Source organism: Hippocampus bargibanti, linkage group LG13 (genome assembly GCF_051943395.1).
Source record: "Hippocampus bargibanti isolate YZ-2025 linkage group LG13, ASM5194339v1, whole genome shotgun sequence".
Taxonomy (NCBI): domain Eukaryota; kingdom Metazoa; phylum Chordata; class Actinopteri; order Syngnathiformes; family Syngnathidae; genus Hippocampus; species Hippocampus bargibanti.
The window spans coordinates 18,786,763-18,800,060 of record NC_142746.1 but is presented as its reverse complement, the minus strand read 5'-3'; the positions used below and the strand labels follow the sequence as shown (position 1 = coordinate 18,800,060).

General features: G+C 35.6%; 1 long non-coding RNA gene across 1 annotated transcript in view; it reads left to right on the top strand.

Annotated features, from left to right (window-relative positions):
* LOC148889626 (uncharacterized) overlaps positions 1 to 13,298 on the top strand; it is a 79,156-nt gene continuing 65,858 nt past the window's right edge. The window contains exons 1-3 of the long non-coding RNA XR_016116906.1: positions 1 to 169; positions 2,681 to 2,856; positions 4,293 to 4,447. This is a non-coding gene — a long non-coding RNA (uncharacterized LOC148889626). The remainder of the gene's footprint in view (positions 170 to 2,680; positions 2,857 to 4,292; positions 4,448 to 13,298) is intronic.

The window sequence follows — 13,298 nt, the reverse complement described above, 5'->3', positions numbered from 1 at the left end:
GTGCCGTCGAGACACTTCCTCGTTCCCGATTTATTTACATTCTCAAGACATCAAAGTAGATCTAAGTGCCACATTATTGAGGACCATTGAGCCCTTTTGTTTCTCGTATTCGAACAATTCGCACGTATTTGGAAGTATCGCGGGGAAGGCGCCTTCAAGTCTGCCGAAGGTGTGTATTGCCTCACGTTTAAAGTCATTAGGTGGCACTGGCTAAATGCTGGCTGATTGAGTCACCCTGTCATAAAGCCTCACGTCGAGCGATCTATTTAACCCTCCTGTTGTTCTCATTTTCTCTACACACCCCGTGTCATTTGGGTAAAAATGACCCGTCTTCAGTTAACCCCCCCAAATAAGCAGCTACATTGATATTTTAAACACATTTGTAAATTTTGCTTAAAGAAACAACTTGTCCTTCATCCCAATATGTGATAGATGATGCACATACGTACAAAGGAAATTTCTCGAAATTAAATATAGTGGAACCTCGAACAAAAAATTTGAGAAATTCTTGCTTCGTAGTTCGAACAAAAATCGGAGTTCGAACGCCAGTACGACGCGTGAGCGCGTACGCGAGGGTGGGATGCTGAGCGGCGTACGGTGTAGATCGCTCTCTTCGTGACCAACTGTTGTTGCGTGCGGACGTGCTGCGTTTTGCTCTCGCGTTTAATATAGGTGTACGAAGTGTTTTAGCCCCTAATCATGCCTCCAAAGAAAGTCAGTGCAAGCAGCAAAGCTGCTACAAGTGAAAAAAGAAAAGTAGTGCGTACAACTATTGCATTTAAGAAAGAAATAATATAAAAATATGAAGGAGGTGTGCGAGTGTCTGATCTGGCTAGGGAATACAGCATGGCGAAATCATGCATAGTATCGTACGATCAGTACGATACTAAAGAATAAGGAGGCTGTGAAATCCTATTCATAATTCTTTTCTTTATCCTTTTTTTATTTTTACACGTTCATGTTAGTGTAATCTTTTGTACGGAAGATTACGATAACGCGACCATACGATTAGCCTGGGTTTCATTTATGTTTATGTTATTTGTGTCTTTGCCATTTTGCTTAACATTTTCTGAGATATACATTGCTTTTCATTAATGTGCAATTTCATGCATAAAATACTGTATAAAATACTAAAAAGGTAAACATTCAGGGTGTTGGAACGGATTAAAACGATTTACATTATTTCTAATGGGAAAAATTATTTCGGTGTTTGAACAAATCGCTTTTCGAACAGGGTCCTGGAACGGATTATGGTCGAGAACCGAGGTTCTACTGTATAGTTATGATAAAAACAAACAAAAAATTCTTATGCTTAAAAACAACCGCACACAAAAAATACATATTATTTCCAAAATGTTCCACCGGTAATGGCAATTTCATTCATTTCAATTACAAAATTCTGATTTGACATCCACGTTTGTGACCAGTTCTCGTAGTTTCGTTACAGCTGCACACGTTGTGAAGGCTCTCTAAATAAAGCTGTACTGCATTCTATCGCATGTTCATATAAACACAGATAAATTCATTTTTTAAAAATCAAAACAGAGTATCAAATAGTTCAAATGGAGTATATAATTAACAATAATATAATTATATAAACATAAGCTCTTTATTTGCTATCTAGCTGGCTAGCTAGCTAGCTCTCTATTTGCTATTTAGCTGGCTATCTAGCTAGCTGGCTGGTTATCTATCTATGTAGCTCGCTATTAGCTATCTATTAGCTAGCGAGCTATCTTTCTATCTGAGTTACTTTCAGGTGGAGTGAACGCTGGTGCGTGTGGCTGCCGCTACTCAATGTGTGTTTTGCTTTTCTACTTTCATTTCTTTCATAACTTTGCTGCTGTGAAATGTAAATTTCTCCACTGCGAGACTAATAAAGGCAAATCCAATCCAATCCAATGTATTATTATTATTATTATTATTATTATTATATACATGTATTATTATTATAATATAAATATTATTATATAAATGTATTATTATTATTATTACTTATTATTATATACATGTATTATTATTATAATATAAATATTATTATATAAATTTCTTCTTATTATTATTATTATTATTATTATTATTATTATTATTATTATTATTATTATATATACATTTTTTGTAGTAGTTGCGCTCTATGTCATATTTTCAATTCCCGAATACATTTGTGAATGTCAGTGAAAGAGTTAATTTCAACTTTATTTGCCTGACAGGTCATGTTGACACAAATACCATCTTTGTACCTTTTTTTTGTACAGCTTCATTGGAAATTTGAATTAAAATGACATTTCCATATTTCTATAGTTGGTGATAATCAAGGAAAAGTCATAAAAAGTTTAAAAAAATACATAATTTTGGGCATTTTTAACAGAGTATGGGGTCATTTTGACCTGAAGACCACCTGAGGCTTAATGTCGTCACTCACAAGTTGTGTTTTGAATCCTGAATAGGATACACTTGTAATTCCTGACCGATTGCAGCTCACCTTTTATTACACATACAATTAACCATACTCAAAGTTTGGGGTTTATAATCAAAATATAGCATACGAAAAATGCCAAAGGCAGCAGTGACCGCCTCTAATGGCCAAACCAACAGCAATAAATGTCTATTGTCTGAGCATAAAGCCTTTAAGTGGAATGACAGTCCTTTTCACTGATCTTTTTTTTTTTCTTTTTCAATCAAGTGAATTGAATGTGAAGAGGTGCTAACTGTTGCGAGTGGATGGCAGCAGACAGACTGGAGCCACCAAAGTAAGGTGTCACATAGTTTACAAGAGCAAAGTTTGCCTGCAGACACACTTGGAAGTGTCATTTGATGACAAAACGGCTCCATACGACATCATCCGATGATTGCCTGCAGGTAATTTAACTGTGATGTGTGTCTGAGTAGTCAAGGGAAGGATTGCTCTCATCAATGTCGTAGTAAACGGAGGTATTTCATTCATTATTTGAAACACTTGTTCTCAAAGAGGATTATCTAGTAACACTGTGGGGAGATGTTGGATTTTCTCTCTGACAACACATTGCAATGTCATGGTCAAATCCGTCTGCACTTTGGCCATTTCTGCGACTAAAATTACACCGTTTATTAGCTTTCTACCTGGCCAACTGTTAGCTGGCTAGCTGTTGGCTATCTGACTATCTATTTGCTATTTATTTGCTATCCATTAGCTAGCTGGCTAGCTATTAGCTGACTGCCTGGCCAACTGTTAGCTGTCTAGCTGTTGGCTATCTGACTATCTATTCGCTATTTATTTGCTATCCATTAGCTAGCTGGCTAGTTATTAGCTGACTACCTGGCCAACTGTTAGATGGCTAGCTGTTGGCTATCGGTCTATCTATTTGCTATTTATTTGCTATCCATTAGCTAGCTGGCTAGCTATTAGCTGACTACCTGGCCAACTGTTAGCTGGCTAGCTGTTGGCTATCTGACTATCTATTTGCTATTTATTTGCTATCCATTAGCTAGCTGGCTAGCTATTAGCTGACTACCTGGCCAACTGTTAGATGGCTAGGTGTTGGGTATCTGACTATTCGCTATTTATTTGCTATCCATTAGCTAGCTGGCTAGCTATTAGCTGACTACCTGGCCAACTGTTAGATGGCTAGCTGTTGGCTATCTTGCTATCTATTTGCTATTCATTAGCTCGCTTGCTAGCTATTAGCTGTCTAGCTGACTGGCTGTAAGCTGTCTATTTGTTGGCTATCTGGCTATCTATTCACTATTTATTTGCTATTCATTCGCTAGCTAGCTCGCTATTAGCTGTCTAGCTGACTGGCTGTAAGCTGTCTAGCTGTTGACTATGGTTAATGTGCTAGCGAGAAAAAAAACCATCTTATTTTAATTTACTCGCATTTTTTCGTGTACTTTGCTGTGTCCTTGAGAGTTTTGAAAAGAGCTTATAAATTGAATGTATTATTATTATGAGTATTGTCTTGCTGTGACTATACTGTGTTTTTTACCTTCATAAAAACTGCAAAATAGCTGAATACATTTCATAATACATCTTTATTTATATTGCGCTTTCACAACAACTGATCATGAGTATCATAAAAATGGAAACATGTTTCATGATGAACTTTCAATAGTAGTTATAATAGTTTTTGAAGTTTGGTATTTTAATCAAGTAATATTTGTGTGATTTTCCTTCTTTTTTTTAATGAATATTTGCCTGATTTTCTATTTTATTTATTTTTTTACTGATTTTTTGTACTGATTTTGGGCACACAAATGTTTCAATACCCACTATAATAAATCCCATTCAGTCAATGTTTATTATCTGATCTTTATTGCAGACATTGAACAGACAGACATCAGAAAAAGCACATCATGATCTAAAAAGAAGAATCACTTCAAATGACGACATCACAAAAGTGAAATTCTGTTTATGATGTAATGTATGGAAAGAGATGCCAATTTCACGGTAACATCAGAGCATTGTCATCAAATGGTGAGTATAGTTTTTGCTTTTTTGAATGTTGCCGTGCCGATGACCATTTTGTGTTCTGGGAGCCTTTTACTGAGCGAGTTGCTTGTTCTGTAGCCGCAAAGGGACATAAGTCTTTTCGTGCCGGTCCCAAGCCCGGATAAATACAGAGGGTTGTGTTAGGAAGGGCATCCGACATAAAAGCTTGGCCAAAACAAACATGCGGATCAAACCTCTAAAGATGAAAGACACTGATTTGCTGTGGCGAAGGGAAAAGAAGAAGACTTAAAGTGTGAGAGTGGCCTTGCCTCGCTTCATCGACACTGATGATCACGACGACGGAGATTTGTGGACTACCTCGGCAGCCCCATTTTCCCATGCCCTATGCCTCTTTAAAGTGACTTCTCAAAGAGGTATATGCATAGGAAAAAGGAACAGCGAGTGCGGAACCCCAGTGCTGCTTTATCCTCCTTGCATCCTGTAAAAAAAAAAAAAAAAGAAAACAAAAGACAGGAAGAAAAAAGACAAACGTGATTTTCATATGCATATAACGGAAGGCTAATTAGATGAAAAGTCAACCCATTTTCAGGATAGTGTGTGTGAAGTGGACTTACCCCGGTGGAGCTCCAGCTTTGTCTTGTGGGACACGGGCAGCCTGATGGGCATTTATCCTTCCTCTGGGACCTTGAAGATATTTTCAGAGAAACATTGTAGCGAATGCCTGTGCTTAGTCAGCGCTCACCCTCCCTTGGGTTCGAGCCACAGATGCCTCGCTTAAAAAAAAAAAAAAAAAAAGATACAGTACACATTGTCTATTGTCACAGTTAGCGCATCCTATCTTGCACATGGCCTCCACGTCAGAGGTAAATCATGGAAGAAGAACGCCTTGTTCTTTCTGGTGGAATATTTTCTTATCTGTTCAGGGTTTTCAGTGCCCCGTGTCCCCCAGAAGACGGCTCTTTGTGTTTTTTTTTTTAGCTCTCAAGGCCTCAAGACATTGACTCTCAGGAGTGTGATGGAGTTTGACACACACACACACACACACACACATACGAACATACACAGTGTAATGGCATGCCAAGGCCAGAGCAACCAAAATGTTTTTAATTCTCTGGACTTCTAACTTTATGCCATTTAAAAAAATGACCCACTTCTGCGGAAAAAGTCATACAATGCGTAATATTTAGCATAAATAAGCACCGTGGGTGTATCTGAACTTCATTGAGAGCAATACCAAGCGACCACATTTAGATTAGATTCATACCTGTCAACCTGCGAGGCATTGTGACCTTACTATTTTACTCATTGCGCAATGTTATGAACAAATTTTCACATGTAAACGTGAATACTTTTAACAAGATACAACATATTTCTAGCAATAATCAAATATGTTCTTTGTTGTAGAGCATTGTGGCTTTTTTTTTGGCTGTGGACATTTGTCCACAGCAAAAAAAAAAAGAATTTGTGTTCATAAGATGTATAATGTGGATAAAAAATATGTATATAATAATAATATAATTATTATTATCTATTCGCTAGCTATTAGCTATCTATTCACGAGCTATTAGCTATCTTTTTACTAGCTATTAGCTATCTTTTCACTTACTAGCTAGCTATTTGAGTTACTTCCTTCCGGGTTGAGTGAATGCTGGCGCGTGTGGCTGCCGCTGCTCACCCGCAGAAGAAATATCCTGTGACTGTAAAGTGTCCTTGAGAGTTTTGAAAGGTACTTATAAATGAAATGTATTATTATTAATATTGTGTATAGAACTCATATGTAGTGCAAATTTGGATCGAGAAAGCTTATTTATACAAAGCACCACTTGGTGGCAGTAGTTTCAAATGTGTACTATAAAGCCAAACGTCATTTTTTTAGCAAAACATCATAAAAATACATAAAATAACATTTCATATATATTCCAAAAGACATTTAATCGGAAGGCAAACACTTTCACGCGATATAAACATTTACAAGCCATCCACCGCTCTGCTTTGTGCCCTTTGTCCTGCTCAAGGTCTGACGAGCTGGAATGTGTTTGGGTTGTGTGGATAAGATATGTCCTGATACGCTCTGATATCACATGTGCTCTGTCTTTTCGAGCGCATCTTCAACATATGTCTACCTCATGTCTATTTCTTGTAAAAAGAAAAGAAAAGAAAAGAAGATTATCTGGATCATTAAAATGTCAAAATAGAAATCATCGCCCGCATCGAAATGCGAGGCTCATTTCCACACTGTCTCCTGAGGAGATTTTTTTTTAATTGGGTACATGTTGACGTTCATTTTTTTATCCCTGTTCCCCTCCCCCCCTTTGCCAATTGTTTCGGTGAATTTACAGAGTGAAGCACAATAAATAAACATATATAAGCAAAAATGTTTCACTTAGTAGAAAGGAGCCATAAGCTGAGTTGTACATACATTCACTCACAGTTTGCTGACATAACGTGTAGTTTAAGAAGTGACGGGATGGGAGTTTATCCTATGAGCCCCCCAACAAAACAAACGTGCCAGAGTCACCTGATTCTATTTTGTTTATTTGTGACAATTTGGGGTTTTATATCATACATAAGATGGACTGCTGTCAAGCTTTTTCATAATCACATGTACAGTAATAATAATAATTAATAATTAATAATAATAATGTCAACAGTGACATTTTTGTTGCTTTCAGAAGACATGTTCATATAATATTAATAATACGTTCATATGATAATACTGTAATACGTTCATATACTACTACTACTACTACTACTACTACTAATAATAATAATAATCGTAATCATAATCATAATCCATTTCATTTATAAGCGCCTTTCAAAACTCTCAAGGTCGCTTTACAGTCACATGATCAGTTTTTACGTCTAGCCGTTGAGCTACCTAGCTAGCTATCTATTTGCTATCTATTATGTATCTAACAAGCTAGCTAGTTGATAGATAACTAATAAATAGCTAGCTAGCTAGTTAGATACATAAGCTAGCTAGATACACTAGCTAGCTAGCTATTTATTAGTTATCTATCAACTAGCTAGCTTGTTAGATACATAATAGATAGCAAATAGATAACTAGCTAGGTAGCCAGATAGATAGCTAATTAGATGAAGTGAGCAACATGTTGTGAACAGACTGAAGGAGCCATTGTCTATATCGAGTCTCACGATTTGGCATTTTTCACAATTTTTCACTATTTTTGAATGTTTTAATGTATTTTTTCTTTCTTTACACCACAACAAAATTTGTGGCCATATATGAAACAATACAAATTTGTGGTTACAATTTTGGCTCAGGTTAAAGGATAATCACAGGAAACGTTTTATTTTGAAAATAAGTGGGGGGAGGAGGGTACAACTTGATTGCTGGTTAATAATAATAATAATAATAATTCATTTCTAAGCGCCTTTCAAAACTCAAGGTCACTTTACAGTCACAGGATCAGTTTTTATGCGAGTGAGCAGCGGCAGCCACATGCGCCAGCGTTTACTCAATACGGAATAACTCAAATGGATAGAAAGTTAGCTAGCTAGCTGATAGATATCTAATAGATAGCTAGCTAGCTAGTTAGATACATAATAGATAACTAGCCAGGTAGCCAGCTAGATAGCCAGATAGCTAGCTAGATAGCTCAAGTGAGCAACATGGTGTGAACAGACCGTGAAGGACCCATTGTCTATATCGAGTCTCACGATTTGGCATTTTTCACCATTTTTCACTATTTTTGAATATTTTAATGTAATTTTTCTTTCTTTACACCCCAATAAAATTTGTGGCCATACCATATTGTTCCGAGCATAGTCAAGTTCATTTCAGTCTTCTATGTCTAATCCGATAGTGTGTGTGTGTATAAACGTAAGCATGGGAAAGTGGTGCTTTGGCATTGTGCATCTGGGGGCTCTGACCTCCTACGTCAAACAAACACATTCTCTTTATTTACACTCAAATCCCCTTTTCTAGCATGATAAGAGTCAAATTAAAGACCTCCCTTTTTGCTAGTTGTGGGAACTTTGAGATAAGGTGAAGAGCAGGGTGGCTTCCGGGCGTCCTCCAGAGAACAGGGAGTACCTACGTCAACCCACTGATGCACACAAGGGAATGAAGGTTGCAGATGTGTATATCTATGTATTCATCTGAGCTTGCATTTCATAGATTAGCAAATATTTTTTTTGCATGTGCAATATTCTCACAGCTTTTTGCAACCCTATAGGGTCTTGACAAAATTATACTTTCCATCGTAAAAATACCCATGTGTCATAACCTTGGAGACGACGCGGTAGCATGGCAGCTGTAGTGCAAAAAAATGATTAATCACATCGTAACTGTGGTAAAAAATGAACCGCTTCGATTGGCCTTGGCCCAAGCACAGGTTTTGTAGGTTCACCAAAGGTGATCGTTTTCCTTTTTTAATATATTTCTACGAAGCACTCGTCACTTGGAGCTTGAAAAACGGGATGTGTGTGTGTCACTTTCAAAGGAAACTTCATTAGGTACAGAAAGTGAATTATTCTCAGCGAAGAATGTCATTTTCAAAAAGGTGTAACTGTCAAAAATAGTCTTATCATGATTGTTCCGTGCAACTAAATGAGGTCATAATATTGGAACCATCTCGCAGGATACAATGAATTGTTGACTTTTGATTAATGTGTTTTCACACAACCTATTTTGAGTGTAAATAAATAAAAATGAAATCAAATCAAATAAAAATTATATTAAATTAAAATACAAACATACATAAAAAATACAAATACAAAATACAAATAAAATATACAAATAAAAAATAGAAATAAAAAAATGCAAATAAAATACAGGTAAAAATACAATAAGAATTAAATAAGAATAAATACAAATAAAAATACAACTAAAATACAAGTAACAATACAATAAAAGTACAAATAATATAATACAAATAACAAATACAAATAAAAAATACAAATACAAATACACATAAAAAGTACAAATAAAAAATACAAATAAAAATACACATACAAAATACAAATTCAAATAAAAATACAAATACAAATAAAAATGCAAATAAAATACAAGTCAAAATAAAAATACAATAAGACTTAAATAACAATAAATACAAAAAACTACAAATAAAATACAAGTTACAATACAATAAAAATACAGTAAGAATAAAATAAGAATACCATAAAAATAAAATAAGAATACCATAAAAAAACATCAAAATAAAATTAAAATAAAATCAAACAAAATTAAATATGAATTAAATACAAATAAAATCAGATCATGTTTTGAAAAACTTAAAATAGGAGGATGTAAAATGACTTTGGTAAAGGCACCTTAGGGACGTTGTCCTTTAATTCAACCTGACCTCTGTGTCACGTGCTAAAGGGTCGGGAAATAGGCTGTCAACGAAACCACCGCTGTTTGATTTATTCAGTGTTTCATCGTAGGACAGAGTTATTGCTTCGATGAAAAATGACTTGCTGTGAGACTGGCAAAGAAGTGAGTGCCGGTTATCGGGAAGCAGCAAGAGGGAGTGAGGGTGCATCCCATCCGTGTATCACTCATTAATAGATAAAAACACTTCCTGCTGTGGAGGCCAGGTTTGACTTGACTTGACACACACACACACACACACACACGCACGCACGCACGCACGCACACACACACACACGCACACACACACACACACACACACAGAGAACTAGTCTAGGTGGGAAATTATTTTTGGGGATACACACTTTTCGCCTTACACACTCTGTCTGGGAACCAATTAAGTTCATAAGCCGAGGTATCACTGTATTATTACAAGAACGATACCGAAATTAACAATGTTCAAAGGTAATAAATAGATCAGGAGTGTGTATTTTTGTGGATACTTGGCAAAATAGCCAAACTTGCATTTCTAAGATGATGCCTATTGTATTTAGTTGTGTTAAAATCACGGCCTGGTGGAAATCCCATTGAAGGATGTGTGTTGTAGTGCACGTCAACGCTCACACAGTTTAAAAACAGCATGCGTTGAGACAGTTAAGAAATCTTCTGAGATGAGAGGCTGTTGGAATGTTTAAATAACACCAAAATGAGGATTAGATGTTGAATTCATGAGAGCAGATGCACAAATTCACTCGTGTGAAAAAGCCTTTATTGACATTCTGCATTGGCGCAATCAGTCAGCCCTGCTCACTTCTTTGCAAATTGTTACAGATTCAAGGAGAAAGCGTTCCCAGGAGAAACAACCATTTGCGTCTTGATTGGATTTAGTGTGCGTGTGTTTGTGTGAACATAATGTGCAGTTTTGTTGACAAAGCAAACAGCTGCATTGTGTCTTTTCAATGCTTGTTGTCGTCACCTCGTTAATAATAATAATTATTATTATCCTGAAAAAGATACTAGCGAACGTAGAGGAGTGATGAGAGTTCATACTACTACCACTAACTACTACTACTACTAATAATAATTATTATTATTAGTAGTAGTAGTAATAATAATAATAATAATAATATACATATAAAAATATAATTATTAATAATAATAATTATTATTATTAGTAGTAGTAGTAGTTAGTGGTAGTAGTAGTATGAACTCTCATCACTTCTCTACGTTCGCTAGTATCTTTTTCAGCACCTCAAAAAATACATCTGGTATATTCATAACGCTGTTCAAATAAACAGCCACGTTCTTATTCTGCTCCCCCGAGCCGGATGCGGCGGCAGTAGCCTTCCTCCCTTCGTGTGGCACGGGATGTCATCATTCATCAAACAATACACCCTTGGTGCCTGAGGCGATGCGACAAAAGAGCCACAAACGTGAATTATTTGTTCATAACAAAGGACAACAAAATAGAGGGAAACATGTTCAGGAGAAATTGGATCATGACGTCAACCCGCATGCAATATGTTGCAAATACATATCTGCCAACTACTCCGGTTTTGCCGCAAAAACTACGGTTTTCATTATCTACTGCGAGACTAATAAAGGCAAATCCAGTCCAATCCCATTCCGGTTTACGAGTTAATAATGAAAATTACGGTTTCCGATAAAAAATATACATCCAAAATCGTCACAATTGTAACTCAAAGTTAATTCAAAACACCCACACGCACGCACGCACACACACACACACACACACACACACACACACACACACACACACACACACACACACACACACACACACACACACACACACACACACACACACACACACATAATAATAATAATAAGAATTTTAATATTAATAATGTTAATGTTAATACTAATAATAATGTTAATAATAATAATAATAATATAATAATAATAATGTTAATAAAGATAATAATAATAATAATAATTAATCATATCTAATTTATTTCATAACTTTGCTGCTGTGAAATGTAAATTTCTCCACTGTGAGACGAATCCAATCCAAATCCAATCCAAGTCCAATCCAATAATAATAATAATAATAATTAATGATAATAATGATAATGATACTAATGATACTAATGATAATGATAATAATGATACTACTACTACTAATAATAATAATGATACTAATGATAATGATAATGACAATGATAATGATAATGATAATAATGATACTACTACTACTACTACTACTACTAATAATAATAATAATAATGATACTAATGATAATGATAATAACAATGACAATGATAGTGATAATGATAATGATAATGATAATAATGATACTACTACTACTACTAATAACAATAATAATCATCATCATCATCGTCATCATCATCATAATAATAATAGATAGAAAGCTAGCTAGCCTATTAGCTAATAGATACAATAATAATAATACATGTCATTTATAAGCGCCTTTCAAAACTCTCAAGGTCACTTTACAGTCACATGATCAGTTTTTCCGTCCAGCCGTTTTTAAGACCATGCTCCGTTTAGCAAGCAGAGAGTGTTGCTTACCCTTTGATTTGACGGAGTACTTCATCAATCACAATCCAGACAGATCATTAGACGGTCTTCAAATGACAAGACCAGCAAAAAGAAAAAAAAAAAACATGGACTGCAGATTGCTCTGTCACCCCTCAAAACTTTAATTACACTCCAGACAGGCATTTATCAAAGACCTACAATGACAAGCGACTCAATCAATTGCGGCTCTGTGTCAAGTGTCTTGAAATGACTTATGTTAAAGTTCAGTTTCTTTGTCCTGAAGCAATGTGTGCTGAATAGTTTACTCTGGAACGTCTCTGGAAGACATTGGTTATTTATCCAATCATCCGTCAATGTGCTTGCAGAAAGCACAGCTAGTTTAGACTAAAGAAATGGATGCCACAAACTGGGATGTTTTTCATAAAACATAAACATAAATCCTGAGCTGTTAAATTATAATCGTGTAATAGTGTGTGATTGGGGAAGACAGACAGATGTTAGCCAGGGTATTTGATATGCACACATATTTTGGCTAAAAAAAAGGGATTTTGGAAAGATTATAAACTTCTACTAGAGTTTAGCTGGTTGAACTTCAGCCCCGAGTTATTGTTGTGTCCAAGTGCCCCCTGGTGAGGAACAGGGAGAATTCTCTGTCGAAATATATTTTGATCTCCCGGGTTTTCATGTAAAACAAATGATTGTGTGTGTGCGTGTGTGTGTGTGCGTGTGTGTGTGTGTGTGTGTGTGTGTGTGTGTGTGTGCGCGTCATTGGGCCGTAGAGTCATTTGTGGGCAAGAAAATGAGTTCCTGTGTCCGTTGTTGCCTCCTGCAATGGAGCCCTTTGATTGCAAACTTGCCATTAAAACAAACAAAAATGAACTAAACAAAATAAAAATAAAAACATATTGATATAAGTCAGCCACCTCAAGACAAATAATATAAATATTTGATAATTAATAATAATTAATAATGGTCAGTACTATGACTACTAAACATGATAATAACAACAATAATAAT